This window comes from Bos taurus, chromosome 9 (genome assembly GCF_002263795.3).
Source record: "Bos taurus isolate L1 Dominette 01449 registration number 42190680 breed Hereford chromosome 9, ARS-UCD2.0, whole genome shotgun sequence".
Classification (NCBI taxonomy): domain Eukaryota; kingdom Metazoa; phylum Chordata; class Mammalia; order Artiodactyla; family Bovidae; genus Bos; species Bos taurus.
In genome coordinates, this window is record NC_037336.1 from 49,880,112 (window position 1) to 49,905,747 (window position 25,636).

General features: G+C 42.0%; 1 long non-coding RNA gene and 1 pseudogene across 1 annotated transcript; one reads left to right on the forward strand and one right to left on the reverse strand.

Moving 5' to 3' along the window:
* Positions 1 to 14,733: 14,733 nt before the first annotated feature.
* On the reverse strand, positions 14,734 to 25,626 carry LOC101904646 (uncharacterized). The gene is made up of 4 exons (XR_009495814.1): positions 25,288 to 25,626; positions 24,651 to 25,192; positions 17,806 to 17,905; positions 14,734 to 14,968 (listed from the first exon to the last, which is right to left on the reverse strand). It is a non-coding gene; the product is annotated as an uncharacterized lncRNA (long non-coding RNA).
* LOC781964 (AP-2 complex subunit beta-like) lies at positions 20,562 to 23,968 on the forward strand (annotated as a pseudogene).
* Positions 25,627 to 25,636: the final 10 nt, after the last annotated feature.

Consider the following 25,636-nt stretch of genomic DNA (forward strand, 5'->3'; position numbering starts at 1 on the left):
TTGAAAGTGTTTCCAGCCATCTGTTTGTTTCAGAGATGTGTGAACTTAGGATCAGAGAAACACAGCCCTGGGCCCAGGTAGCCCAGGAAGTGGGAGATGAGAGTCCCAGCCCACTAAAAGGGGTGATACTCTTTCCCACTCATGTAAGAGTCACAAGGAGAGTCAGGAGATTTAAGATCACAGTGCTTTTAGCTTGCTTGTTACCAAGTCTTTGTTCAATCTAACTTGTGATACTAAAGTCTTGTTTGTAGAGGACTTCAGTTATTTCAGAAATCAAAATAAATTGTAGGAATATTTAAAAGGAAGATCCAGACTTAAAGACATTTCTTAAGTTCCATGATCCAAGGAAAGACCTGAGTGTTTGAAATTGTATATTCCCCTTCTTTTTCACAGTGTCACTCCTTTCTCTAAATGACATTTCATCTGACAGTTATAAGCCCCCTTCTCGCCAGTTTCTCCCTTACATGTTACATTCTAAATCCTCTGTGGTAGAACAGACAAGACATTCTGAGCTGAGGGCTTCTCCACCACATCTGCTCCCATTAATCTCTGGTCTGCCTCACATCCATGTGTGAGTGACGACAAAAACAAAGGCAGGCCTGCGGCTGGAAGGGGAGTACAGCTGAGGACTTGGGTTACTTGTCTCTCTTTGATGTCCGTGGTTAACAGAAATGTAACTGTCCTACCTCTTGGATTTGCCTCTGTTCACAACTGAAGTGTTCCTTCGCTCCATAATCGACTTTCCTCTGCTGCCTGGTTCTTTACCCTGCTGTCCTCTTTGACAACAACACATCCCAGAGGAAAATGGCCAAGAACTCCCCAGAGTGGACGTGGGATCAGCTCCTCCACAACAGGATGGAAGGAGGGGGAGCCCACTGGGTATGTGGGCTGAATGGGCGGCACATTCTGACTTTTTCTAGGCAGATGACAGAGTCCAAGGGGAGCCCATCTATCTAGTGGGTTGAGCAAAGTGACATGGCAGCAGCTGTACTGAGACCCCCTGAGGCTGTAGCTGTGCTCAGGACAAGCTGGTGGCAACCACATGGCTCATGATGGTCCAGTGATTGGCAGCTTGGGTCCATAGTCCAGCCAGTAGCTGGAATAAAGAGGACATTTCCAGCCCAAGGAAGATAGGAGGCAGGATGGGACTTGGGTCTGGGCCTTGAAAAACTTCCAGGGGCATCATTTAAATTTCATTCTTTGCAACCAGCCAAACCAGGGTAGAACCTAATGAAAAAGAAAAGACTGAGGGACTGGACAAGCACAGTAGGCCATAATACAGTCTGATTTAAGTTTGAAGGGATCATTCTGCCTCTGTGGAATGCAGCCATCAGGAATCTTTGTAAGAGACCCAAAAAAGACCTGAAGAGAATTGATTAGTTAACTTTACTGAAAAGTTCAGGGGAAGAAAGGGCTTTAGGCAGAGTTTGATAGAGTATGTTACTCCATTTCTCTGAGATTCTGACAGCTCTGCCTTCCAGTGTGGTGGCTTCATCCTAGGCTGACTAGTTAGGATGACTGCCAGTCCACACACCCCCATGTTACCTCCTTCCTACAGGGGGAGAGAGCAGGATGGCTTCTACCAACCTTAGGACAAATGCTCTGAGCTTTAAGCTTACTGGACCATCTTGAACCAGTCCCTTGGCCAGATAGGTGTGGGGGCTGACTAGATCAGTCCTGGGTTGTCCAAACCAATTATTGTCATAACACGTCTTGCATTTTCCTGGTAGGCTTTAAATCATCAGGACTTGCGCTGGGGGTGGGGGTAGGGTGAGTCCCACACAAACCACACAGCTGTCACAGTAGAGAGAGGTGATTGGGATTGGTCAAGACAACCACCTTATCCACTACACGGAGGAAGAGAGAAGAGAGCAGAACTAGACAGAATACTTTTGACATCATTGTGGAGTTAAGAGAGGAGAGGGAGTTGGCCTGAGATGTGGCAGGTGGCGCTAGTGGTAAAGAACCTGCCTGCCGATATAGGAGAAGCAGGAGTGCAACCCTTTGGGTCAAGAACAGCCATGATACATGTTGTAGCACTTTCATACCCATTCATTCTGCAATTCTGGGAAATGAACACAGGGGATATTTTTATTCCCTCTCTGCTTAGGTGAAGAGACTGATCCAACACTATTTGGTGCCAGAAGGGATACATTTTATCTAACTATGTAAATGTATGCAACTGGGTGAGACTTCCAAGTAAACAAAGAAATTGGGTAATTTTAATTTTCTTCACTCTCTAACAACAGCATAAGGGGTGAGGTAGTTACTTTGTGATGATGCTGTAGAGAAGGATGAGCATCTAAGTGGCATCCTAATTATCATAAAATCCCTCTAAGGATCCCCAGGTTTCCATCTGCAGAGGACACTGGAGGAGGCAGCACTCGGAGGTGGATGGCTCTGAATGCTAATGGAGCTATTGTTCTCTCCCGTATATGTCCAGGGATTCGTCTGCCCGAAGGGAGGTGCCAGGGAGCCACACACTCCTGCTGTCTTTCAAGGTCAGCTCTAAGGTCATGTTATTCTCCTCCAGGCTGGCACAGCTTCTCTTCTCACCCTGCAGGGCCCCATGCTGTCATCTGTCAAGAGCTCCCTCTAAATTTCAATGCAGATGAAATGCACCCAGACCATGTGTGACAGCAGTTTGAAAACAGTTATACGCGCGAAAGAAATTTCAGCTCATTTGGGCAAAAGGCATTTCTTCAGCACCTAACATCTTCTGCACAAAATGTTAAAAGACAGTTGATTTAAGGCCATGGATATGAAGCATTTAAAACAAAATGTTATATTCCCAAAAGGTAATGCCTCTGTGTATATATACATATGCACACACACATATATATAGCAAAAACCAATGGAAAGTGGAAAACCATATATCAATGTGTTTCCCTTATTTATACCATTAGAAAATAATATCTCCCAAAGCAAGAACCACACCAGCTATGTTATCTTTATCTTTGCTTGGCACCTAGTGTAGTAAAACCAGACAAATGCTATTCACTGATTCAATACAAGTCAGTGTGTTTAAATGAAAGTAGAATTGATTTAGATTGATGCCTATGCCTGCTTTATTCTCTGCCCCCCCCCCCAAAAAAACCTGCAATTATCTGCCAAGAGTGACCAAAACAAATGATATTGTGTAGGAAGATTGACTAAAATTTAAAAAACCTCTTTATCACCATATTGGGCTATTAATTAGCATAAATCCTAATTAGCATGTGCAACAGGTCATGTTATTCCAAATGTGCACAGGAGTAATGTTTGTTGAAAACAAAGTAAGAATGATGTACTTTAAGTGTATGAAATATTTCTTTTCAAATCTAGTTCCTGTGCTTCAAAAATTACTTAGTGGGAATTTTATCTAACATTTTTTTGAAAAGAAGTTATCAACAGATTCTGAATGATTACTTCTTCATTAAAATATCTGATTGTTTTTTTCCTTTACTGTATGGAAAAGAGCCCCTCTGTTGTATATGTTGAATGAAACCTTTCCACATCATGACTAGCATTTATGCCTAAAAGTCCTGTTCTCTAAGACATCCTGGTCAAATAAAAGGGACCTAGGCCACATGTTCTTAATTCACTTTATAACATTTTAAAAACTGAAGAGTAGACAATTCTAGAATGTAGAACATTCTGTTCTACAGACTCTTCAAAAAAGTCAATAATGTAAAAAATGAACTAAAGAAGCCAATGAACTGTTCTAGATTAAAAGATGTAAAAGCAACACAGACACATGCTGTGCATGAAGTTTCATTAGATGCAGGAATTTTTAAAAGGCTACGCAATAAATTGTTTGGGGGACTGCCGGGGTCCAGCCCCGGCTGATCCAGGGTATTCGAAGGAGAGACGGCGTAGGCGAAGATCAGGAAACAATTGCTTAATTAAACGTTAATTAAGGATATAAAGAGTAATAGAATAAGGATAGCTCAGTAGGAAAGTTCAGTGGAGAAAAGAGGCTGAATTAAGGATAGCTCAGTGAGGAAATTCAGTGGAGAAAAGAGGCTGAATAATTCAGCCAGAAGGTAAGAGAAAGAACGACGAGGTGAGACCAAGTTTTGTTGAACAAGGCCCGCACTTTATTTTCCAAAGTAGTTTTTAAACCTTAACTTATGCATAGAGGATAATGGGGAAAGGGGTAGAGTCATTCAGCAAGCCAGGCTTTCTTCCTGCAAACTTATCATATGCAAAAGCTTAGGTGATTTGCATCATCTTCTGGCCTGGAGGCCTGTTAACATTTTAAGACCCTTTCTTCAGAAAACTTATTTTTCTCTAAAGGTGATTGGTCAGGAGCCACCCTCCAAAAGCATTAGATAAAGTTGCATTCCTACAGAGCAAAGGTGTGGTGGGCTATAACAAGAAAAAGAATTAACTCAAGGGTCCCAGGTTACAAACATTAAAGCTACTACTTACACCAATTATATTAATCAATACACTGCCAGGGACACAGCAGGTAAGGGATATGGAAACTTAGCAGCAAACATTGGCCCAACAAGTGAAAATCCCTTCACCAATACAATTTCTAATCAATCTTTTAACTACTCAAAAGAATCTGTGTTTAGACAGTTGAGAACATCTCCTGCCTCTCACAGTTGGGAGGCTCTGAACAATCACATGTGGCCAGAAAAACCTATTCAGGCAGGCTAGAGGATTTCCAAAGGAGTTTGTAGGTTAAACACTGTCACACCCAGGAATTATTAACTGGAACTGTAAGCTAACTCTTTTTTTCAGAGAGAGGTAGTGGGAGACAGCCCCCCGTAAAGTCAGAGGTGTAGGTGAAAGCACAAAGCAGAAAGTAGGCAGACTCTGGTTTTGGGGGTAGATGCTCGAGAATTTCCAGGGGGACTCCTGAGGCTCGATCCCGCCTTTGCGTATGCCGAGCCTCCTTCCTCATGACCTTTGCCATGGGCGGAGTTCCTCACGCTGGCTCCCGGCAGTGATAGAATTCCAGTTGAGCTATTCCAGATCCTGAAAGATGATGTTGTGGAAAGTGCTGCACTCAATATGCAATATGCACTCAATATGCAATATGCCGGCTCCCGGCAGGGGACAGTTGGGAAACTGTGACTACATTTTCCACTAGGGAATTATTATTCATTTTTTGGTGAAAGAAATACGAGTATTTATTATATTGTTCTTTCAACTTTATTGTAGGTTTAAAAACTTCAAAACAAAAAAGAAAAACTTCAAAAAAGAACCTTTCAAAACTTCAAAAAACTTCCCTGGCAGTCCAGTGGTTAAAATTCTCTGCTCCCAATGCAGGGGGCACAGCTTTGATCCCTGGTCAGTGAACTAGGATCCTGCATGCCATGCCGCTGCTGCTAAGTCGCTTCAGTCGTGTCCGACTCTGTGCAACCCCATAGACAGCAGCCCACCAGGCTCCCCCGTCCATGGGATTTTCCAGGCAAGAGTACTTGAGTGGGATGCCATTGCCTTCTCCACATGCCATGAGGTGCAGCCAAAAATTCAGTTCAGTTCAGTTACTCAGTCGTGTCCAACTCTTTGTGACCCCAAGAACTGCAGGACGCCAGGCTTCCCTGTCCATCACCGACTCTTGCTGCTTACTCAAACTGATGTCCATCAAGTCGGTGATGCCATCCAACCATCTCATCCTCTGTTGACTCCTTCTCCTCCCATCTTCAATCTTTTCAGCATCAGGGTCTTTTCCAAGGAGTCAGTTCTTCGCATCAGGTGGCCAAAGTATTGGAGTTTCAGCTTGAACATCAGTCCTTCCAATGAATATTCAGGACTGATTTCCTTTAGGATGGACTGGTTGGATCTCCTTGCAGTCCAAGGGACTCTCAAGAGTCTTATCCAAGTACAGTTTAAAAGCATCAATTCTTCTGCACTCAGCTTTCTTTATAGTGCAACTGTCACATCCATACGTGACTATTGGAAAAACCATAGTCTTGACTAGACAGACCTTTGTTGGCAAAGCAATGTCTCTGCTTTTTAATATGCTGTCTAGGTTGGTCATAGCTTTTCTTCCAAGGAGGAAGCATCTTTTAATTTCATGGCTGCAGTCACCATCTGCAGTGATTTTGGAGCCCAAAAAATAGTCTGTCACTGTTTCCATTGTTTCCCCATCTACTTGCCATGAAGTGATGAGACCAGATGCCATGATCCTAGTTTTCTGAATGTTGAGTTTTAAGCCAAATTTTTCACTCTCCTCTTTCATTTTCATCAGAAAACTCTTCAGTTCTTCTTTGCTTTCTGCCATAAGGGTGGTGTCATCTGCATATCTGAGGTTATTGATATCTCTCCCGGCAATCTTGATTGCAACTTGTGCTTCATCCAGCCCAGCATTTCACATGATGTACTCTGCATATAAGTTAAATGAGCATGGTAACAATATACAGCCTTGACATACTCCTTTCCTGATTTGGAACCAGTTTGTTGTTCCTTGTCCAATTCTAATTATTGCTTCTTGACCTGCATACAGATTTTTCAGGATAGGTCAGGTGGTCTGGTATTTCAATCTCTTGAAGCCAAAAATTAAAAAATAAAATTACAACTTAGAAATAAAAATTTGAGGAGATAGGAACCCAAGGAGGAGGGAGTGAGTGTTCCTCAAGAAATTAAAAATAGAACTACCATGTGTGTGTGCTCAGTCTCTCAGTTGTCTCCAATGCTTTGTGACCCTATAGACTGTAGCCCACCAGGCTCCTCTGTCCATGGGATTCTCCAGGCAAGAATACTGGAGTGGATTGCATGCCCTCCTGCAGGCCATCTGCCCAACCCAGTGACAGAACCCACATCTCTTATGTCTCCTGCATTGGCAGGTGGGTTCTTTAGCAGTAGCACCACCTGGGACACCCCCACAAATGCTGAGGTACCCAATAGACACAGAGTCAATTATAGCAAATATTCTCAATTTCAATGTTTTTTATTTGAAATATGTAAATATTGTCACAGGCACTGTTTCTTGCTCCCATTCAGAGTACAGCTCTTTGACAAATGATTTTTTAAGGAAAAAGAAAAACTTGTGTAAAGTAGCCTCTATTTATTATTCTTCTGAACATTTGCCAAATATCTAAATACTGTGAAATCTAAGTTTTCTCAATATCTGCAGTTACAGTTGACAATATAAATTTATCCAATATATCTAAAATCTATCCAAAAAATAGGAGCTCCATGAAAATATTCTTTCTGCAAGTCAAGTTATTTAAAATCTCAACTATAAATTTCAGAAATAATACCTGCACATACTATTTGAGTTCTTCATAGTGTCTTCAATTTCTCTTTGGTTTTATAGGAATGAATTTCAGTGTCTTCCATGTTACAGGATCTTTAAAATAAACTTTCTCTTTTAGAGTAATTTTAGATATACCAGAAATCGCAAGGGTAGTCCACAGAGTTCCTGTATACTCTTTGCCTTGTTTCCCCTACTGTTAACATCTCACATAACTGTGGTATATTAATAACTGCATTACCATCTTCATTCAGGCTGCTGTAACAAATGACCATTGACTGGGGACTTTAACATCAAACATTATGTCTCATATTTCTGAAAGCTGAAATCAGAGATCAGGGACCAGCATGGTTGCATTCTGGTAAGAACCCTCTTCTGGGTTGCAGAGGGCTGACTTCTTATATCCTCATGGGGTGGAAAGAAAGCTAGCTAGCTCTCTGATCTCCTCTAATAAGGGCACTAATCCCATTCATGAGGGCTCCATCCTCCTGACCTAATCACCTCCCAAAGCCCCCACCACAAATACCATCACATTGGGATTAATATTTCAACATATGAATCAGAGGGGGGAGACATAAGCATTTAATCATAACAATTACTAAATGCCATCCTTTATTGAGATTTCATTCATTTTCCCTAATGTCCTTTTTCTGCTCCAGGGTATTACTAGAATTACATTAAATTACGACATTACATTTAGTTGTCATGTCTCCCAGCCACCTCTAGTCTATGAATTTCTCAGTCTGTGTTTTTAATGACCTTGACAGTCTTGAAGTCCTGGTAATATATTTTATAAAATAGCCCTCAATTTTCATTTGCTTGATGTTTTTCTTATGAGAACCCTGGGATTATGGGTTCGAAGGAAGAATGTCACAGATGTGAAGTGCCTCTCCCATCACACAGTAGCAGAGGGCACATGACATCAGCATGACATCACTAATTAGGTTAATTCTGATCACTTTCTTAAGGTAGTGTTAGCCAGATTTCTCTACTATAAAGTTATTTTTTTTGTTTGTTTTTACATTTTATTCTTTGGAAGCAAGTCACTAAGTTCAGTCTATACTCAAGAAGGAAAGAATTAAGCTCCAATTCTTAGGGAAGCAGCCTGTTATTTACATACAATATTTGGTCCTCTGTAAGGAAGATTGTGTCCCTTTCCCCAATCTGTCTATTCTTTAAAAATATGTGGGTCACCCCGATGGCTCAGCAGTAAAGAATCTGCCTGCAAAGACAGGAGATGCAAGTTCAATCCCTGATGCAGGAAGATCCCCTAGAAAAGGAAATGGCAAACCACTCCAGTATTTTTGCCTGGGAAATCCCATGGACGTTGGAGCTTGGTGGGCTATAGTCCATGAGGTCACAAAGAGTTAGATATGACTGAACATTCACACACAAAAAAATCTGTGTGTGGTGGGGGGGATGCAAAATCAACTGTAAACCCATAATCAATCTATTTGTCCATGTAGTAACAAAAACATCAGTTGTGAAAGCATGTATTGAGTTGCAATTATTCAAAAGAAAGACTGCACCCAGCTCCCAGATTTTGGTTTCTAAGTAACATTCTCCAAACTATCAATATATTTATAAATATAGAAATATATATATAAATATAGTGTAGACAAGACTTTTAAGGAGCATTACTATGAAAGAAAGAAGATAGGTATTAGCTTGATGTGATCAAAGCAAAGGTTTGAATTGCTGTTTTAAAATAGGAAATGGAAAATAAGCACACATAAATTTCAATTAGAAAGAATAAACAGAGAAGGAGCATTTGATGGTGCCAGGAAGACAAAGGAAACTGATGGATTCAAGCCTCCATTGAGACAGAAGGGCATGAGGCCCAGGGTATGTGGAAGAATGAGGCTCAGAGAACAGAAGGGAAGCAATGCCATTAGGACAAGAGTTTCAAATGTCAGGATGGCTGCAAGAAGTCGAAAGAGTCAATTCCTGATCTTTTCTATTTTCTCTGTGAACTAGGAGATGCTTCCAGGAAAGAATTGAAAGAATTGAAAAAGCTACCAGGGAGAATATGCTGCTGCTGCTGCTGCTGCTAAGTTGCTTCAGTCGTGTCCGAGTCATAGAGACCCCATGGACTGCAGCCCACCAGGCTCCTCCATCCATGGGATTTTCCAGGCAAGAGTACTCGAGTGGGGTGCCATTGCCTTCTCCGACTAGAATATAAGTTGACTAGAATATGAGTCAACTAATAATTGAAAAAAGACCACTGGGCAGTGTGAGGGCCCATTTGCTGGGTAAAGCCTCTGTTCGTACTTAGTGAAGACAGTCAGGGTAGGCTGCTCATCCCAGGGATGCGCTCAGACTCTAAACATGGGGAAAGTAGAGAGTTGGATTGATCTCAGCATGGGGTTTCTTTAAGTGGGTCCTGTATTGTTCAAGGTAAAGATTAAGCAGCTATGACAAAAAGACCCCAACACACAATGGCTTACATACAATACAAATTTATTTCTTTTGCAGCTGTCTTCTGAAAAAAATGCACAATATGAGAGTTGTGAGTCAAGTTTTATTGGGGGCAAAATGAGAACTATAGCCCGGGAGGCAGCATTTCAGATAGCTTTGAGAAACTGCACCAAAGAAGTAGGGGGGGGAAGGTCAGTATATATGAGATTGTGGTGAAGGGGGAGTACACACAATCAAGAGCACATTCTTTCAGAAGATAATTGCTAGTCTCATGAAGGTTGCCGCTAGTCACCAAGAGCAAACATCACATGAAAGATTTTAGTGCTTTTCTAGATAAGAGGAGATGCAAAAAATGGACTCATAAAATCTTCCCCGGAAAATATCTAACAGTCTGAAGGCCTGTTCTGCCAGTTTTTCCCAGAACACAGACTACCTCACTCCTGATCTCCACTCTGAATTCTTTTCAGGATGTGTTCAAGGTCAGCAATGGCAGCAGCTTATGACTTACTTCTTCTAGAGGTAGGTGGCAAATGTCAACCTTTAGTGTGACATACCTCATAATCACAGGTCCAGGAGGCTCTGGCCCATGAGTTTAGGTTGAGCATAGGTTCCCCCCTTCCTGTCCTCATCTGTGCAGTCTAAGTCAGTTACCTGGCTCATCAGTATTCTGCTGCTGCTGCTAAGTCACTTCAGTCGTGTTCGACTCTGTGGGACCCCATAGACGGCAGCCCACCAGGCTCCCCCGTCCCTGGGATTCTCCAGGCAAGAACACTGGAGTGGGTTGCCATTTCCTTCTCCAATGCATGAAAGTGAAAAGTGAAAGTGAAGTCGCTCAGTCGTGTCCGACTCCTAGCGACCCCATGGACTGCAGCCTACCAGGCTCCTCCGTCCATGGGATTTTCCAGGCAAGAGTACTGGGGTGGGGTGCCATTGCCTTCTCCAATCAGTATTCTAGCTCATCAGAAAGGAAGGAGAAGAAGTCTAGAGCAAGGAATTTTCTTTTTAAAAAGGTGACATCCGCAGACATCCCTTTCACTCACTGGTGAGAACTTAGTCCTCTGGCCTCCTTTGCCATGAGATGCTAGAGAATATAGAGGAGGAGAGGGATTGGGGAGGGGGGCGGCCTGCATTTTCACAAGGGGATCAAAGAAGGACAAAGAAGGTTACTGTAGTAAGGGGTTGCAGGATGGACCCTGGAGCCTGGGCTGAATCAAGGCGTAAAGAGAAGAACTCAAGAGTCTGTGGTCTGGGGGAAGGCGCCAAGATGGCGGAGGAGTAGGACGGGGAAAACACTTTCTCCCCCACAAATTCATCAAAAGAGCATTTAAACGTCGAGTAAATTCCACAAAACAACTTCTGAATGCCGGCAGAGGACATCAGGCACCCAGAAAAGCAATCCAACTCCTTGAAAGGAGGTAGGAAAAAATATTAAAGACAATAAAAGAGACAAAAGAGGGAGGGACGGAGTTCCGTCCCAGGAAGGGAGTATTAAAAAGAGAGAAGTTTCCAAACACCAGGAAACCTTCTCACTGCCGAATCCGTGCCGAGCTTTGGAAGCACAGAGGGCAACATAACAGGGAGAAAAAATAAATAAACAATTAAAACTCGCAGATTGCGAGTCCTACGGTAACTCCCCCAGCGGAGAAGCAGCGCAGACGCCTGCATCCGCCATTAGCAAGCGGGGGCTGGGCAGGGAGGCGCGGCGCGGGCTGCATCGCTGAGAGTAAGAAGCTGGCCTGAATACCCTGAGCACTATCTGAGCGAAATAATTTGGGCTAGCAAACCAGACTGTGGGATATCTACCATGCGAAAAGCCAGCCCTAACCTAAGACACCGCCAGCCCGCGCACGGAACAAAGGACTAAACAGAGATAGCCGGCTGCAGACATTCCCCCTCCGGTGACAGGCAGCCAGAGCCGGAAGGGGGCAATCGCAGCCCCAGAGAGACATTATCTATAAAACTGGCTTCTTTGCTAACTAAAACTTATTGGGGGTCTGGATCTGCCTGAGAAGGTGCGCCGGTTTTACACCCAGATAACCGAGTGGCGGGGAGGCGATAAGTCGCAGCATTGGCGCTCGCCAAACACCTCATCACCTGAGCTGCTCGGACCTGGGAAGAGCACAAAACGCAGGCCCAACTGAGTCTCCGCCTCTGAGGACTACCTGAGTGCGTGAACCTGAGCGGCTTGGACCTGGGAGGTGCATGCAACCCAGGGCCAGCCTCGGATTGTTCCCGGCGGAACAACCTAGAGCCTGAGCAGTGTGGGCAGGGAGGCTACACGCGCCGTGAGCGGGGGCAGACCCAGTGTGGCTGAGGCACTGCGAGCGCACACCAGTGTCATTTGTTTGCAGCATCCCTCCCTCCCTCCCCACAGCGCGACTGAACAAAGAGAAGAAATACAGCTCCACCCACCAGAACACCGACACAAGCTTCCCTAACCAGGAAACCTTGACAAGCCACCTCTACATACCCACACACAGCGAGGAAATGTCACAATAAAGAGAACTCCACAAACTGCCAGAATACAGAAAGGACTCCCAAACTCAGCAATTTAAACAAGATGAAGAGACAGAGGAATACCCAGCAGATAAAGGAACAGGATAAATGCCCACCAAACCAAACAAAAGAAGAAGAGATAGGGAATCTACCTGATAAAGAATTCCAAATAATGATAGTGAAATTGATCCAAAATCTTGAAATTAAAATGGAATCACAGATAAATAGCCTGGAGACAAGGATTGAGAAGATGCAAGAAAGGTTTAACAAGGACCTAGAAGAAATAAAAAAGAGTCAATATATAATGAATAATGCAATAAATGAAATTAAAAACACTCTGGAGGCAACAAATAGTAGAATAACAGAGGCAGAAGATAGGATTAGTGAATTAGAAGATAGAATGGTAGAAATAAATGAAACAGAGAGGATAAAAGAAAAACGAATTAAAAGAAATGAGGACAATCTCAGAGACCTCCAGGACAATATTAAACGCTACAACATTCGAATCATAGGGGTTCCAGAAGAAGAAGACAAAAAGAAAGACCATGAGAAAATACTTGAGGAGATAATAGTTGAAAACTTCCCTAAAATGGGGAAGGAAATAATCACCCAAGTCCAAGAAACCCAGAGAGTCCCAAACAGGATAAACCCAAGGAGAAACACCCCAAGACACATATTAATCAAATTAACAAAGATCAAACACAAAGAACAAATATTAAAAGCAGCAAGGGAAAAACAACAAATAACACACAAAGGAATTCCCATAAGGATAACAGCTGATCTTTCAATAGAAACTCTTCAAGCCAGGAGGGAATGGCAAGACATACTTAAAATGATGAAAGAAAATAACCTACAGCCCAGATTATTGTACCCAGCAAGGATCTCATTCAAGTATGAAGGAGAAATCAAAAGCTTTTCAGACAAGCAAAAGCTGAGAGAATTCTGCACCACCAAACCAGCTCTCCAACAAATACTAAAGGATATTCTCTAGACAGGAAACACAAAAATGGTGTATAAACTCGAACCCAAAACAATAAAGTAAATGGCAACGGGATCATACTTATCAGTAATTACCTTAAACGTAAATGGGTTGAATGCCCCAACCAAAAGACAAAGACTGGCTGAATGGATACAAAAACAAGACCCCTACATATGTTGTCTACAAGAGACCCACCTCAAAACAGGGGACACATACAGACTGAAAGTGAAGGGCTGGAAAAAGATTTTCCATGCAAATAGGGACCAAAAGAAAGCAGGAGTCACAATACTCGTATCAGATAAATTAGACTTTAAAACAAAGGCTGTGAAAAGAGACAAAGAAGGTCACTACATAATGATCAAAGGATCAATCCAAGAAGAAGATATAACAATTATAAATATATATGCACCCAACATGGGAGCACCGCAGTATGTAAGACAAATGCTAACAAGTATGAAAGGAGAAATTAACAATAACACAATAATAGTGGGAGACTTTAATACCCCACTCACACCTATGGATAGATCAACTAAACAGAAAATTAACAAGGAAAAAAAAAAAAAAAACATGTATCTATAAAGTTCACTAAAGCAAAGCACAGTAAAATTAAAAAAAAATAAATAAACATGATAATTATTTAAAAAAAAAAAAGAGTCTGTGGTCTTGGAGAGAATACAGCCTTTGCACAAACAATGAAAAGTGAATAATAGCAAGTTTCAGATTTCAGAAGTGCAGACTTCAGGGTGATAGCTAGTTCTGGAATAAGGCCCAGAAAGTGTGTGACCAATGTGGAGTGAAGGTAAAGCGTATTAAAGGGCACTGTGGAAATATTCATTACTGACCTTTCCAGGTGTCATCTAACTATAGGCCTATATCAATGTCATAAAATAGAGTTAGAAATTTAAAATTTTACTATAGCCTCTTTTTCAATTAGCAATGTTTCTTCTAACCCTTGGGGTTGACCTCTTGCAGGTCCTAAAGTTTGCATGCATAGAGATTTAGGGATCCCACATTTCTGTGTACCCTGACTTCTTCAGTTGGCACTTAGTTGCCACTGCCACCAAGTGGCCAGTGCTGAGAACTGCCTCTGGTTCTAGACTCGAGTGTCAGCAAGGCATTTGCCTTTCCAAGACACAACCTTGTATCTGGGGAGGTCCATCAACTCTCTAAGGTAAAACTTGTGTGACAGCTTTCCAGTGAAATGTGAATACATCAGTCCATCAAGTGAGAAATTATATAAAAGGGGCAGCCTGATAGGTGATCTTTTCAAGCACATTCACATTTTTCTCTTGGACAATTTAAAATGGAAAAGGTAGTTTTCAGAATACTGGTATACCCATGAAAAAACAAACTCCAAAACACTGAAAAACAGAAAAAGAATATTGGATTATACCATCTTCAAGTGCTCAAATCCTTGCAAACTTCTCACTATGGACATTGAAACATGGCAGATGGCATGGATATATAGGAGCATAGTCTGCTCACATAACTTTCTCCTTTTTCCTATACAATGAAGCTATTTTTACTCCATACATAAGGATATTGTGTACCTTCGAAATACCCATTTGGAAGACAGGTGAAATTAGAATTGAAAAGCATACAGTAACGCACTGGGTCCTCTCCAACATCTTAACTTTATTGTGTCTTTTCAAATAAAACTAGCTAAAAAGTAAACACTGGAAGCCAAATAGCTTCCTTCATTTATTCAACAACTTCAAAAATTATTTATTAATCCCTCACTATGGGCCAGGTAAGTACTTACCATTTTATGAGTGATGGAGATTCAGTAATGAACAAAAGAGGCTCAAATCCCTTCCCTCATAGAGATTACATTCCAGTGGTCTGAAGTAGATATTATTACCCGTGGATCATAGGTAAAGGACCTGAAACCCAGAAATATAACAAGTAATTGACATCACGTGTTTTAGGCACAAATCCGTCCTACAACAAAACTTACTCTTGTTATTTTTACACTACAAGCAAGGAGTTGTAATTTCTGTCCCAACTGTAAGTCCTGAAAAATCTGCCATAATGATTGTTACAGGGGTTTTCTGACACATGTCATATCCTTCGCACTTAAAGTACCTGTTTAAACGTACCTGATGAGAGTCAGACTTAGCTCAGAGCCTCCATTTTCCTCCGTGACTGTCTCTTTACTGCAATATATTCAAACTAGTCTAGGCGTGTGTCTGTCCCCTTCACTGGGTTGTGAGCTCTTTATGGCAGGAGCAATGTCTTACTTATTCTGTGTCCAACAACTCCAGCCACTGGTAACAGCAAGAACCAGTGGTGTAGAATTGACAAAGACCAGCATTTTTGAAGCGTCCATTGACTAGAAGCCCTGGCCACCTCACCTTCATAGCTATATTTCAACAGATTCTTGATAAATTCTTATTGACCTGAACTTATTTGGCTTTAGTCTGCAAAGAGGGAGTGAAGTTGTTAAAGGAAAGAGAGACAGACTAAGAAGCTCAGCCTTGAAATTAGATGTATTTTATTTCTTCCAGGAGTATAATGCCTCCAAATAGACTGAAGGAAGTGAAGTATTTCCACTTGATAAAACACTTTCTTATATTTAATCATATTTGTTTACCTTGTAAAGTGGGTAGGGCAAGTTTTATCATCCCCATTTTATCCACAATGAGGTTGAGACTCAGAAACATTAAATGCACACAAAGCACACAACTTGTAAAAAACATCCTTAGATTTGATTCCAATTCATACCTAGATTCATGTTTAGAACTGTCTTCCTTCTCACGCTGCTCCTATAATTTTTTTTGAAGATTATATTTATTAAGACTGGTTTTAGATGCTCCTCTAAACTTTAATATCAATTCTTCTATAAACATGTTTTGTAATCTGGAAATTGTCAAGTACCTTATGACATTTTTACTGTACAGTAAAGTTATTTTTGCTCAGTACACAAGGATACAGTGTACCTTTGAAATAAGAAGAGATGAAATCTTCCAGGATTGAGAAGATAGTAAACCAGTGAGTTTTGTTCAGTCTCTCCTTTGGCTTTCACGTGACTCTTTACTGAAAGTGGAATAAATTAAACCACTTTTTGAGTATCTGTATCATGGGGTCGCAATGAGTAGGACACGACTTAGCAACTACACAACAAAAACATTCCAAATTGAAGAGCATTTATAAATTACTAAAATAATAAGTTGGAAATATAAAAATGTGATCTTCAAATATTTCATAAATTCTCTTAAAAATGAACTCACTATAGCTTACTGCAATGCAATTGAGAATTCTGTTCTTCCTAAGAACAGATTCATGAAAAACCTGAGATTGGAGAGGCGCTACTCAGTGGAGTACATGCAAAATGATAGCTCCAGTTGTCTCCCAAAGTCTGGAGGGAGAGAGTTCTTCCTGCTGCTGATGGACTTATTGGGCTGGATCCCTTTGCAAGAATTCTTTTGGGTATGCAGACTGCTAACTACCATTGAGCGCATGTCTGCTAGTATATTTTTATTTGACTAGCTGTAAGTTTGCACATTTATGATTCATAGCAGTAACATTTACATTGTGACTTGTGTTAAGAAGACACACCCAAATGATTGCCTTGCATACATGAGATAGTTTTTCCCTACCCTCTTCTCCACTCACCCTCCAAATCCACTAACCACCACTGCCAAGTCTAATTAGAGTCCTTCCTTAAGGTTTGCCATGCTTTCTTCTGTGGTGTCAAAGAATGTGTGTGTGCGTGTGTGTGTGTGTGTGTGTGTGTGTGTGTGTGTGTGTGTTCGTGAAGCTCATTTGAGGGGGAAATGAAATGATAAATGATAAAACCTTAGAATTCTGAGCTACTGCTCCCAAGGTAGGCAGTAATGGTGCTCCATAGGAAGTATCATGTACCCACATGTCTGCTTTATTTCCAGTTTATACCTAATTTTGAAGACAAAGGGAATCAACCATAACACTCCCATTCCTTCCCCGAAGTATAAGTAGAACACATGGGTGGCTGCCCCAGGGGCTCACAAAGCTGGCATTAAACACTATTAATCATACTGAGACAAAGTCATCAATGAAACTGTCCCAGGCAAACTAAGATATATAGTTACCTGAGTTGTAAGCACCATGTACTTCTCAGAGCATTTTAGAAGGCTTTTATCCCTACAAACACTGAATTCAGTAAAACTTCAGCAAGTGAGTTAGCTGAAACTGAAAATAAGGTCCTAGCATTTCTATCTCAGGGGCACTGGAGACATATCAGAGGGTTACTGAACCTGAGGAAACAGGAGAAATATCAACTGGATTAAACCAGTCAATTTACTTAAATTTGCTACATCAAAGTTTTTCACAAGTTCTTGAGGATAGAGTTGGATATTAACATCTATCTTCTTCTAACTTATACATGGATTATTATGTACAATTATGCTCAGGATAACTGGTTAGTACACAGTATGTAGTTCTCATTCCAAAAATTAAAGGTGGTGGTCCACAGTGAGTCATTGTGGTTGTCATTCTTAAAATCCAAACAAAAGCACCTTTTGGTTTTTCAAAGAATGAAAGTTAGGCTGAGTGTTCTCTGCCTTACTAACCTGTCAAAATCCTGGTCCTTCAAAGGAACATACCCATTGAAGTAGACTTCCTTCAAGAATACTGAACTTACATGTTTTATTTATATCTGGAAATACATTTATTGTACCTCCATTTCATGCTATATTGCAATTATTTATTTATTTTCTCCACAATATTGCAAATATCTCACCTCATTGACAGAATGACATCTTGTCCATCTTTGTTCCCCCAATGCCTGGAATAATTACTGGTGTGTAGCAGGTGGGTTCACTTTTTGGTTGGTTGACTGGCTGCTTGGTTAATTTTCAGGTTAGTTGTTTAGCCAGTTTGGTTTCCCAAGAAAAGAAAATTAATTACCTCATTACAACCCTCTTTAAGCACAAAACTATAACTTATTCAAGGTGAAAAATTACAATTTTACCATATGCTATCTTCAAGAGTATTTGTCAAGGCTTGGCAACTGCACTCAAAACATGATTGAGAGATTATTGAGCAGAATATTGTCAATACTGTCAAGTTCGTCACCTGTCTTTCTACCCTCATTACTTTCTTCAAGTCTCTGAGCACTTTGTCAAATATAAATGGATGTCTTTAAACATGCTCCTAAAAATACCATTTAAATGCCACTGGAAAAAAGCTTTACTAACACTTTAACAGATAAAAATTTATTATGGAAATACAAAAAACCTCGAATAGCCAAAGCAATCTTGAGAAAGAAAAATGGAACTGGAGGAATCAACCTGCCTGACTTCAGGCTCTACTACAAAGCCACAGTCATCAAGACAGTATGGTACTGGCACAAAGACAGAAATATAGATCAATGGAACAAAATAGAAAGCCCAGAGATAAATCCACACACATATGGACATCTTATCTTTGACAAAGGAGGCAAGAATATACAATGGATTAAAGACAATCTCTTTAACAAGTGGTGCTGGGAAAACTGGTCAACCACTTGTAAAAGAATGAAACTAGACCACTTTCTAACACCATGCACAAAAATAAACTCACAATGGATTAAAGATCTAAACGTAAGACCAGAAACTATAAAACTCCTAGAGGAGAACATAGGCAAAACACTCTCCAACATACATCACAGCAGGATCCTCTATGACCCACCTCCCAGAATATTGGAAATAAAAGCAAAAATAAACAAATGGGACCTAATTAAACTTAAAAGCTTCTGCACAACAAAGGAAACTATAAGCAAGGTGAAAAGACAGCCTTCAGAATGGGAGAAAATAATAGCAAATGAAGCAACTGACAAACAACTAATCTCAAAAATATACAAGCAACTCCTACAGCTCAATTCCAGAAAAATAAATGACCCAATCAAAAAATGGGCCAAAGAACTAAATAGACATTTCTCCAAAGAAGACATACAGATGGCTAACAAACACATGAAAAGATGCTCAACATCACTCATTATCAGAGAAATGCAAATCAAAACCACTATGAGGTACCATTTCACGCCAGTCAGAATAGCTGCAATCCAAAAGTCTATAAGCAATAAACGTTGGAGAGGGTGTGGAGAAAAGGGAACCCTCTTACACTGTTGGTGGGAATGCAAACTAGTACAGCCACTATGGAGAACAGTGTGGAGATTCCTTAAAAAACTGGAAATAGAATTGCCTTATGATCCAGCAATCCCACTGCTGGGCATACACACTGAGGAAACCAGAAAGGAAAGAGACACGTGTACCCAATGTTCATTGCAGCACTGTTTATAATAGCCAGGACATGGAAGCAACCTAGATGTCCATCAGCAGATGAATGGATAAGAAAGCAGTGGTACATATACACAATGGAATATTACTCAGCCATTAAAAAGAATACATTTGAATCAGTTCTAATGAGGTGGATGAAACTGGAGCCTATTATACAGAGTGAAGTAAGCCAGAAAGACAAACACCAATACAGTATACTAACGCATATATATGGAATTTAGAAAGATGGTAACAATAACCCTGTATATGAGACAGCAAAAGAGACACTGATGTATAGAACAGTCTTTTGGACTCTGTGGGAGAGGGAGAGGGTGGGATGATTTGGGAGAATGGCATTGAAACATATATAATATCATATATGAAATGAGTCGCCAGTCCAGGTTCGAAGCACGATACTGGATTCTTGGGGCTGGTGCACTGGGATGACCCAGAGGGATGGTATGTGGAGGGAGGAGGGAGGAGGCTTCAGGATGGGTAACACATGTATACCTGTGGTGGATTCATTTTGATATATGGCAAAACCAATAAATATTGTAAATTAAAAAAATAAAATAAAAAACTTATAGACTAACCAGCTATGTGCAAATGTAATGTAAGGAACTTCACCTAAGGAAAGGAAAATCAACTGATTTTTCATGTTAAAACATTCTAGAGCATAATGATTCACAGTTGCTAAGACAGCATACATGATAATCTATGATTATTCTTCAAAAACTTGGAGGAAAAAATATAAATTGTTGCACTGACCTCATTGCTAATGGTTAGTTTTTTACATAAGCACCTGTGAGTGTTTGAAATGAATGTATATGCCAAGGCCCCTTAAAGAATATAAAAGATATCAACAACTCATAGTCACCCAAAATAAAGGGAGTTGTTTCCTGGAACCACTGTATCTTCTTTGGTGCTTGGCATTGTGACGAAGCTTGGGAAACAGCTCTACTGTGTGTGTTCCATCCACCTTTCTCAAAACTGAGGAGAAAGTAATGAGTATTTCTGGTTGTTCATTTTTGGTTTTGGCACCAACACAGTTTCTGAATGAACTTAATAGTAATTTTAATACCAAATATTAGATATCTAATGTTTGGGGGGGAACCCATGAAAGTAATTAAAATTGATCAATTTAATTCATTGGTCATTTATTTTAAAATAAATGTTCTTATACTGATTGTAAAATCATTCTGAAATAGGGCTGGCATCAGCAGTGGAGAATAATTTTTAATCATTTAGAAATTGGGAGCCATATAATACAAGTCACTGAGGTGAAATTCAGCAGCCATGAGAAGGCAAATGGGGACTGATTAATAAGCAAAGTTTAGGGGCTTAGACCTGGAGGAGTCATGACGTGCAGGAAACCATTATAACACCGCTCGGGCTGTGCTCTCTGGCCACTGCTGCCACGCCCGCCCTTGCCTACGGTACACATCAAAGATCCAAAACCATGACTGACTCCAAGTACTTCACAACCAATAAAAAGGGAGAAATCTTTGAATTAAAAGCTGAACTCAACAATGAAAAGAAAGAAAAGAGGAAGGGGGCTGTGAAGAAACTGATTGCTGCTATGACTGTGGGGAAAGATGTTAGCACTCTCTTTCCAGATATAGTGAACTATATGCAGACAGACAACCTGGAACTGAAGAAGCTTGTGTATCTCTACTTGATGAACTATGCCAAGAGTCAGCCAGACATGGCCATCATGGCTGTCAACAGCTTTGTGAAGGACTGTAAAGATCCCAATCCTCTGACTCAAGCCTTGGCAGTCAGAACCATGCAGTGCATCCGGATGAACAAGATTACAGAATATCTCTGTGAGCCCCTCTGCAAGTGCTTAAAGGATGATGATCCCTACGTCCAGAAGACAGCAGCAGTCTGTGTGGCAAAACTCCATAACATCAACGCCCAGATGATGGAAGATCAGGAATTTCTGGATTCTCTGTGGGATCACATAGCAGATTCAAATCCAATGATGGTAGCTAATGCTGTAGCAGCATTATCTGAAATCAGTGAATCTCACCCGAACATCAACTTACTCGATCTATATCCACAGAATATTAATAAGCTACTGACAGCCCTGAATGAGTGCACTGAATGGGGCCAGATTTTCACCCTGGACTGCCTGTTTAATTACAATCCTAAAGATGACCGGGAGGCTCAGAACATCTGTGAGCGGATAACTCCCTGGTTATCTCATGCCAACTCAGCAGTGGTGCTTTAGCAGTAAAAATCCTAATGAAATTTCTAGAGTTTCTACCCAAGGACTCTGACTACTACAATATGCTGCTGAAGAAGTTGGCCCCTCCACTTGTCACTTGGCTGTCTGGGGAGCCAGAGGTGCAATACGCCTGAGGAACATCAACCTAATTGTCCAGAAAAGGCCTGAAATCTTGAAGCAGGAAATAAAAGTTTTCTTTGTGAAGTACAATGATCCCATCTATGTGAAACTAGAGAAATTGGACATCATGATTCGTTTGGCATCCCAAGCCAACATTACTCAGGTTCTGGCTGAACTGATAGAATATGCCACAGAGGTGGATGTTGATTTTGTGTGCAAAGCTGTGCGAGCCGTTGGGTGGTGTGCCATTAAGGTGGAGCAATCTGCAGAGCGCTGTGTGAGCACGTTGCTTGATCTCATCCAAACCAAAGTAGATTATGTGGTCCAAGAGGCAACTGTCGTCATCAGGGACATCTTCTGCAAATACTCCAACAAATATGAAAGTATCATTGCCACACTGTGTGAGAACTTAAGAGTCACTGGATGAGCCAGATGCTTGAGAAGCTATGATTTGGATTGTGGGAGAATGTGCTGAAAGAATTGACAATGCAGATGAGTTACTAGAGAGCTTCCTGGAGGGTTTTCATGATGAAAGCACCCAAGTGCAGCTCAGTCTGCTCACTGCCATAGTGAAGCTGTTTCTCAAGAAACCATCAGAAACACAGGAGCTGGTAAGCAGGTCTTGAATTTGGCAACACAGGATTCTGATAATCCTGACCTTCGAGACCAGGACTATATTTATTGGAGCCTTCTCTCAACTGATCCTGTCACAGCTAAAGAAGTAGTCTTGTCTGAAAAGTCACTGATTTCTGAGGAGACAGATCTTATTGAGCCAATTCTATTGGATGAGCTAATCTGCCACATTGGTTCTTTGGCCTCAGTGTACCATAAGCCACCCAATGCTCTTGTGGAAGGAAGTCACGGAATCCATCTCAAACACGGCAATGCATCACGAGAGCACTGATGCAGGTGACAGCCCCGTTGGCACCACTGCCACCAACCCAGGACAGCCTCAGGTTATCCCCTCCCAGGGTGACCCTCTGGGGGATCTTTTAAACCTTGACCTTGGTCCCCCAGTCAATGTGCCACAGGTATCTTCCATGCAGATGGGAGCAGTGGATCTCTTGGGGGGAAGACTAGATAGTCTGGTGGGACAGTCCTTCATCCCATCATCAGTGCCTGCAACCTTTGCTCCTTTCCCTATTCCTGCTGTGGTCAGCAGTGGTCTGAATGACCTATTTGAACTTTCCACAAGGATAGGCATGGCACTTGGTGGATACGTGGCTTCTAAGGCCGTGTGGCTGCCTGCGGTAAAGGCTAAAGGCCTGGAGATTTCAGGAACATTTACTCACTCCCAAGGGCACATTTATAAGGAAATGAACTTCACCAACAAAGCTCTGCAGCACATGACAGACTCTGCAATTCAGTTTAACTGAAACAGAATAGCTTTGGTGTCATCCCCAGCATTCCTCTGGCCATCCATACACCACTGACACCAAACCAGAGCATTGATGTCTCCCTGCCTCTCAACACCTTGGGCCCAGTCATGAAGATGGAGCCTTTGAACAACCGGCAGGTGGCTGTGAAAAACAAGACTGATGTCATCTACTTCAGCTGCCTCATCCCACTCAACGTGCTTTTTGCACAAGATGGCAAAATGGAGCTCCAGGTCTTCCTTGCAACATGGAAGGATATTCCCATTGAAAATAAACTTCAGTTTCAGATTAAGGAATGTCATTTAAATATTGACACTGTTCCCAGCAAGTTGCGAAACAACGTTTATACTATTGCCAAGAGGAATGTAGAAGGGCAGGACATGTTGTACCAATCCCTGAAGCTCACTAATGGCATTTGGATTTTGGCCGAGCTACGTATCCAGCCAGGAAACCCCAATTACACAGTGTTGCTGAAGTGGAGACCTCCCGAGGTCTCCCAGTACATCTATCAGGTCTACAACAGCATTTTGAAAAACTAATAGACTGGTCCGGTGCCCTCCGGCTACCCTATGATCGGTGCAGGCCAAGAACTCTTAACTGAAATAAATTGTTATTGCCACGTAGAATCTGAACCTGAACACACTGAGGCCACCCGCCAAGGTAGTGACTAGTTTAACCTGTGCTAACGTTAGAGCACTGCCTGTTGGATAGTTTTAGCTTCCTGTGAACGTCTGTAACCACTGCTTCAATCATTTCCCACCTCGTGCCACCTGCTGCTATCTGTCCTTACTTGTGGGCTTCTCCATGCTGCGCTTACAGTGGCTGGCAGTTTTGAGTGTACTTTGATATTCTGTAATCAAGAGTTCATTTCAAAAGCAGAAAAAGACAAAAAAAAAAAATACTAAAGCAAGGAAAAGTGTCACTGAAATGTAAACTGCACTTTATTGTTTTATATTTTTGTACATATGAGAAATTGAGGGAATAGTGTGTGATTGAGAGAAGTGTTAAAGCAACCATGCAGTCTGGAGGGAAGAGATGCAGTTTCTTGCCACCCTGTAGCAGCCTTGTTCCTGATCACTTTTTTCCTCTCTAAACTCCTTTTCCTGTGATTCCTCCTGCCCTGTATTCTCATCTCCTTTGATGCTCTGCAGCTAGGAATAGTGGTCTTCCTTGAATGGTGCTGGAGGGTGTGGGGAATGGGCCTTGACAGTCCGGAGGCTTCGAGGAATGAGAACTTAACTACATTCCTTTCCACAGATCGAATCCGTGAGTAACACTGATGAAAGAATTTCAGTAGAGACGGGAAACAGGAATCAAAACGCCCTCCCTACATCTCCCACTCTGGATTTAGTTTAATCTCAGGTCCAATTCACATCTAAAATCTTGGTTTTAGAGTTGAAACTGACTTACTTCACATAATAACTCATCCAACCTTGTTTTTCTGAAAAAAGAAAAAGATAAAAGACAAACAGGATGTTACTGCCTGAGGACTGTTGACTATTAGGTAGCAGAGGTGGGGGGCTGGGTCTCCAAATCCCAGTCAATGTTGTTCTCACCGCAGGACCCTCTCATTGACTTTCTTTCCTCAATGCCTTTCTCTTACCTTTCCGGTCCTACTCCCTTATGGCTCTCTTCACATTCCAAGCAGATTCTGGCGCTCCATTCACTGGCATCCGGTGGCAGCAGAGCCTCTGTCCAGGGACTTGAAGGTAAACCCTGATGCCAGAATGAAGGAGTAGCAAAGTGCTACTCCTCAGTGCTGGAGGGCAGCAGGGTGGATGCGGGGATGAAGTGAGCTTCCGGTGCCACACAGTCATCCTTCAGCTCTCTGGTCCGCTAGATACTTGTGTTGCTTAGGCTCCCAGGCAGGTGAGATCACTTCAGAGGGCCAAGCCATCCTTTTCATCTCTCAAAAGATCGGGAAATGTGAGAACCCCTTCCCCGACTAGGCACATTGGGTGTGGTCTGTGGAAGAGCGCTTCGTGCCCGGAACACCAGTCTGTTCAGCAGTGTTCGCAGTTTCACCTGTGGTTAACTGCTGCTTCCCGACACTGGGGACTCAGGGTCCATGACCGAGACTGCTTCTCAGACGCCCCTGCTCTCATCAGAGGCGGCCAGGTCCAAGGCCTCATGCAGGATTCAGACCTGAAAGTGAGTCCAAGAGGAGGAATCTTAGAAAACAGCAGAAACTACCCCACAACCGTGTTGCAAGTGAAATAACCCTGCCTCATACCACTTACAAAGCTACGGGGAGCAGGTCCCCCAGACTCCACGAGAATTCCTGGGGTGCAGGACAGGAACCCCTCAGGCACGTGGAGAACACGAAGTGGCAAGGGATGGTGGGTGGGAGGTGGGTAGGTTGGTGACAGGCAGGGTAGAAAAGCAGGTGGGTGAAGCTCCGTGGTTGGGAGATTGCTCGTGGAGTCAGTGGGATACAGCAGTGAAGAAGGTCCCCACTACAAACGCGGTGTTCTCGCCTCAAAGCAAACCGCAGTTCCAGGCAGCAGAGCTCGTGGCAGGGTAAGCAGACAGTGTGGTACCAAGAAGTGTCCCTCCGCCTCTGAAACCCGGCGTCTCTCAGCCTCCCCG